The sequence below is a fragment of the Pantherophis guttatus genome, chromosome 1 (assembly GCF_059756535.1).
Source record: "Pantherophis guttatus breed Tessera chromosome 1, ASM5975653v1, whole genome shotgun sequence".
Taxonomy (NCBI): domain Eukaryota; kingdom Metazoa; phylum Chordata; class Lepidosauria; order Squamata; family Colubridae; genus Pantherophis; species Pantherophis guttatus.
In genome coordinates, this window is record NC_142063.1 from 134233245 (window position 1) to 134239316 (window position 6072).

Consider the following 6072-nt stretch of genomic DNA (forward strand, 5'->3'; position numbering starts at 1 on the left):
GAAGAAAAACTGATCAGCATGTAATGCCGCAAGTAAAAAGCAAAGGAAACTTCTGGGTAAGCAAGTTTGCATTGCCTTGAGAAAAAGTGGCTGGCGCAGTGGTTAGAATGCAGTCCTGCAGGCTACTTGATTGCTGGCTGCCAGCAGTTCAGCAATTCAATTCTCACCAGCTCAGAGTTGACTCAGCCTTCCATCCTTCCGAGGTCAGTAAAATGTGGACCCAGATTGTTGGGGGTATTGGAAGAAATATCCATCTGGTTCAGTTCCAAGCTGGGAGAAAGGCGCTGGAAATAAAACGGAGGCTGATTGGAAAGAAAGAAGGTGGTTTATTGATGAAGCAGGCCCACCAACAGTGTGTGGTTCTGGGACATCTGACAAATTAGCTAGATGAGTGCTTTTTATACAAGTTCTGAAATGCTACTGGGGTGGGTGGGTTATGCAGTGTCTGAAATTCCCTTAGGAAATTGTGCAATGTAGTGAGCTCTGTGTCTTCTGCTAAATGGTAGTGGGTTAATCTTATTATGTCCTAAATGGTCATGCCCTGTTCTTAGAATTTTGGATGGAGGAGAATGTAAATTTTAATCCCATCGCTGGAGGTGAAGGTCTTTTTTTTCTGAATAGGCTGGCGGCTGGCCCAATCTTTCTTAATGGGCACAAAATATCTTCTGGGGGCTATTAAGAAAGCCTGACTCTGCTTTCTGTCTTTAAGAGCATGTTTCTCCATTTCTCCTTTAGGGAAATACAATATTCTGCCTCTTTTAATATTCCCCAATATTTAATATTCTCCGAGCAAAGCGAGAGAGCGCGCATGGCCCCATTGCGATCCGGTAGTAAAGGTAAGTAGAACCCAACCCTGGTACCAATAGAAAATAAGAGTTTCTGACTGCTGCTGACAATTCATCCCAAATAGATGGATGACCTCACCCGGGGACTTCATATGGATGTTCAGTTTTAATCAGGAGAGTTTCCTACATTGGGAAAATTTGTTTATCTTATATGTAAGTACAATATTCCAGTCTTAAGTCACAGATGAGTGACGATTGACCAGTGAATTCAGAGACCTGTGATCTGGACACTGAGTTTTAATTTTGTACCCTAAATGAGGGGAAGCTAATGCCTAGCTGCCACAGGAAAGCTTAATGGCTTATTTAAGTTTTGTGAAGATTAGCCCAAAACGTTTTGTATTCTCGACAAGTAATTATGAGGATGTGGGTGAATGTAACCTGCCTATTAATGTCAGACGGAGTAGCAATAAAGTCTTCATTCAAAGTGCCAGAAAATGGATTGCATCCACAAAACGTTTGTTATCTTTCCTGACATACAGGTGCAAGTTGTATTTAATTCTGCGTTTATTTCCGCATGCATTTATGCATCTTGCATAGAAATATATAAACAGATTAAAGATGGATATTTAAAGTAATAGTACTGGGAGGAGTAAATGTTTTGTATTTTGTAGGAAGGGAGAATAAAGAAACCAAGTTGGAATTCTCCTTTTTTGATTGTCATGAATTAATATTATGCAAGAAACCATTTTCTCCTCAGTCTGGCATTTAGAATTAATTGCTTATCAATTCTTCCAGCTTTTGACTTTATTGATATGTGGATTGGGTGGCTATTTGTGTAGGATAAACAAAATATTCCAATTTCAAGGTTACAGTACTGTGTGGAGAAGAATCATTCGAGAGCTTTCCTTTGTTATTCCTTATGCTGTCCCTCCCTCTCTCACACACATATAACTGTTTATTAATATTTCCCAGCAACTCTCTTCATCAAAAACCCAGAATTGTCCCAATTAAGTCCAGCCACAAGCAGACCAATGCTAGTCCATCGAGCAGTTTCCCCATCAAAATAAACCCAGCAGGCTAAATTAAATCCACAACACAAGAGAGTTCATGAGGCAAGAAAAGTCCAGAGTTCACAAGGCACGATCCAAGTCAAGGCGTCAATCCAAAGCAAGGCAAGAATCACAACAACCAGAAAACACACAGCTAGGAAATGAACATGTTCCCAGAACCACTTCCAACTGTCTGCTGTGCTAAATAGCCAGCTTCTGGTGCAGCCTATCAAAAAAGGTGAGGCTTTCTCCTCATGAGTAATCTAGCTGACTTTCTCTGCTCCTGCCTTTTCTCTACTTGTTCTTGGATCAGTGGAGAAGACAGTTCCTTTTCCTCATCACTGACTGGCTGCAGCTATATGTTTTTTCCACCTGAAGCCTCAGGGCTGTCCTGTTGCAGCTGTGCTTCAGCCAAATCCCTCTCAGATGGCTGCTTGGCACCATTAACCATCTCCCCTTCAGAAGTGCCTGGAACTGTTTCATCTTCCTTTGAGCTGACATCTGGATAGATATCTGGGGAAGTGTCCAGGGAAGACATCACACTCCTATAAAAACAACAACAATGACAGTTTATTTAAAAAGAAAGTTCACACAGAACCTTCCCCATTGCTATTGCAGTGACTGAAGATATCATCATGTCACTGATCAAAGAAATTGGATAGAATTAGATCACCAAGTGAAGGCTTGATTAGATCTGCAAGAATATGATTCTATAGCAGGCCTGTCAAACTGGCGGCCCATGGGCCAAATGCATTACGCGCAGGCCACACCCACCCCGGTTCTGCAAAGGCAAAAAAGGTCACAATACATCACGATATGTCACGTAACGCGATTGAGTTTGACACCCGTGTTCTATAGCATTGCCATGATGAGTAGAATAGTGCCAGCCATTCAAGGTAGCCCACACCAGGAAACCAAAATCAGGAATACTAATAATATATTTATTTTAAAGTTACAGTAACAGAATCTGGCAAGTCTGAAAGTGCTTCCCTCTTCTTTTGCCTTTACATTCCAGAGAACCAGAGAGAGAGAGAGAGAGAATCACTTCTGAGATGGTTTTTCCATTCCTATTCCTGCTTTGGATTCAGATACCTTATCAGTCCATTGTCTAGGCTGCGGCTCTTCCTCCTGCTTCTCAAGGTTATTCTCACAGGCCATTACAATTAAGCAATGGTAACGTAAAAGCATGGGAATTACTTTTACTTCAGATCTAACCTGAACAATTGTAATACAGGTAAACCACTGATATTGCAAAGCAAACCGAATTCCTTTATTAAAATTCTCTTGGCATGGATTGTGCAGGTGTTCCTAGATAGGTCTTCTTATCTGGCAACACTACATTTCTTGGAGAAATGTCATCCGTTTTTTCCCCCTATTCAAATAAGAGCTGTAGTATCCCTCCTTAGATGTTTGAGAACCAACAATTGCTTGAAAAGAACTCAACAAGAAGAATTGGACTTGCTTCCTGCCCTTGATGATAAAGGCATTCAAATCTAACTCCATTGACAGCTAATTAGCAAAACTGGAATTGGGGTCAGATGGCTAAAATATCGAAGGTGTTTTATTTTAGCCAAAGTAAATTTCAGGAAGATGGGTTGCACTGAAAATTATGCAGAATTGAGAGAGTTTATTTTTTTTTTTACTTCTTTTCTCATAATACTAGAATACCAGGTCACTCCATGAAGCTGATTGGCAGTGTATTTAACAGAGGCAAAATAAAATGTGAGGATTTTTTTTTCTTGAATTAATGTTTGCAGTTTGTTTGCCATAAAGAAGGATAGGTGGATTTATTTATCATTTCTTTTATTTAGAATAAGTTTCTAGAATTTCTGAAGTGTTTCCCATGCAGAAAGCTCAATAGAAGCTAGAGAATCCCAACATTTTATAGCAACACAGTTGAGAATCAGAGAAAGCAAAGTTGTCTTTTCCACTTACCTCCTTCAATCTTACATTTCTGAGTTGCAACATACTTAGTTTTCAGTGGAGCTGTGGTGGAGGGAAGTTTATTCTAACCGATAAGGAAGTTGGTATCTGAGATTGTCAAATACACAAAATACTGGTAGTCCTCATTTTACGGCAACAATTAAGCCCAAAATTGCAGCATGTAAAAAATGAAAGGACTTCAATCCCTTGGTTGTGCCCACTACTTCAATGTCATTGACCCCACATCCCTAGGGATGCCCTGGATTGTAGACCTTTACTTTAATCCAGCACATTTACGACTGGATAGTTCTAAGGCTTGCGCTGAAGTAATTTTTTCAAATATTCACTCTCCGGTTGTCTACCAAAGAGCCAATGAAGAGGTTGTCCTGGATCAATGTAGAAAGTGTTCTACTTTCAAAAATATATATAAAAAATAACCAATATAAATATAAATAAAAGACCTATATTCTTCAAAAACTCAACTCTTGCTAAAAATGGAAGAGGCCAAACAGTCTTGGATCACTTGCTTTTCTGTGCTGGCAGGCTTGTTTTCACGGCTCATTAGCCAACTATTTTTGTTAACATATTAGAATGCCCTCACACCACTCACCCTCAGTTTTGTCCATATGTGGAAGGAAGGCAGCAAAAAGTTCTACTATTTTTTGAAGGCTTAGAGGAAATCTATGTAAACTCAAAGTGATTGGAAGGCAACTGGTTCAATCTGATGCCTCCAATCATTTTGAAGCGTTGGTTTGTAGACTTGGCGCAGTGATCAAAGTGCAGTATTGCAGGCTAATTCTGCCCACAGCCTGGAATTCAATCCTGATGGGGTTCAAGATTGACTCAGCCTCCCATCCTCCCGAGGTCGGTAAAATGAGGACCCAGATTGTTCCGGGCAATAGGTAAACAATACTTTTTCATTGTAAACTGCCCAGAGAGTGCTGTAAAGTACTATGGGGTAATATATAAATCTAAATGCTATTGCTATTGCTATGCATGTCTACTTGGAATACCACCTACTCTTAGTCAGTGGGTCATGCTCCCAAGAAAGATATAAGGAGTTACATTGGAAAGTTGTTTCATTGTTCCTTGCATCTTTAAGCTCGAGTACATTTCTGAGGGATAACTGATTAGTTCTTCAGCAACTCCCATATTACTGCTCCTAGAGAAGATGAAAAAGGAGTCATTTATTTTTTCATGTCCAGACAGTTTTCCTCTTGTCAAAATAAAAATGTGTTTCTTTGAATGCAATATACAGTACATGCAATGAAACCTTGATTTAATGGAGTAGTTGGGGAAAGAGGCATCCAGTAGACTCCAATGTTCATTAAATCTGAATGTATATTATTTATGCAAGTAGATAATTGTGCATATGATGTAAATCGATGCAGTAACATTAATTTACGTGACTCAAATGGACTTTATTTTGAGATGATGGCTGGTTGCCAATTTTGTTCACTGAAATGGAAGTCTAGTAAACTCAGGCTTGTTAAACTGAGGCTTTATTATACCAGTGCACGTGCACATATACACACACAAACACAGACGGACACAAAAATTGGTAACACTTTAAAGTTGATATTTTAATACCTTACGATCTATTTCAAAATTCTGTTGAGTGATGAATGCAAAATAGGTTTCTGCAAAAAATTAAATATATAGAATAAGATGGGGAACGTCAGTCCAAAAATTAGCACACACACACACACACACACACAGAGAGAGAGAGAGAGAGAGGGAGAGGGAGAGGGAGAGGGAGAGAAACAGAGGGAAAGTGGGAAAAGCACTTTGATTTATTTCAGTTTAACTATAATTTTATTTCCTCCTTGTCAAAAAAGACAGACTTGTTTCTGTATCTTGGATGTAAATATAGTTAATGTGCTGAGGCTGCAATGCTTCCAGCGTGGAGGTCATTTAATAGTGACATAAATTATTTTACTGACTTTTCCTGCAAGTAAGCTATGACTCCATGTCGGATAAATGAATATCATAGGCATGTGATATTCCATCCTAACAAATATCTGGAATTTTATTTTCTTCTTTCTGTCAAAATGCTAGAGATTAACATGAATAATAAAAGTGGTGATCTATTCCCCCCCCCCCCATATCAACATTGAAGAATGAGATCTATTCCATTAATGAATATATCAAAAGTGGCTACTTTCTTTTCAATTCAGGAACCTTCTGACAATATTGAGCTTCCAATAAACTTTGTGAAAAAAAAGGTTCTAAAGAAGTTTTCAAAGAAATCTGAGACAGAAAGCCCTCCATATAGTACTAAATGCTGCTTTTAAGGTCTAACGTTGAATTGGGTA

General features: G+C 39.0%; 1 long non-coding RNA gene across 1 annotated transcript; it reads right to left on the reverse strand.

Annotated features, from left to right (window-relative positions):
- Window positions 1–306: 306 nt before the first annotated feature.
- Window positions 307–5426, reverse strand: LOC117674660 (uncharacterized). Its single transcript, XR_004593935.3, has 3 exons — window positions 5348–5426; window positions 4778–4919; window positions 307–2379 (listed from the first exon to the last, which is right to left on the reverse strand). It is a non-coding gene; the product is annotated as an uncharacterized LOC117674660 (long non-coding RNA).
- Window positions 5427–6072: the final 646 nt, after the last annotated feature.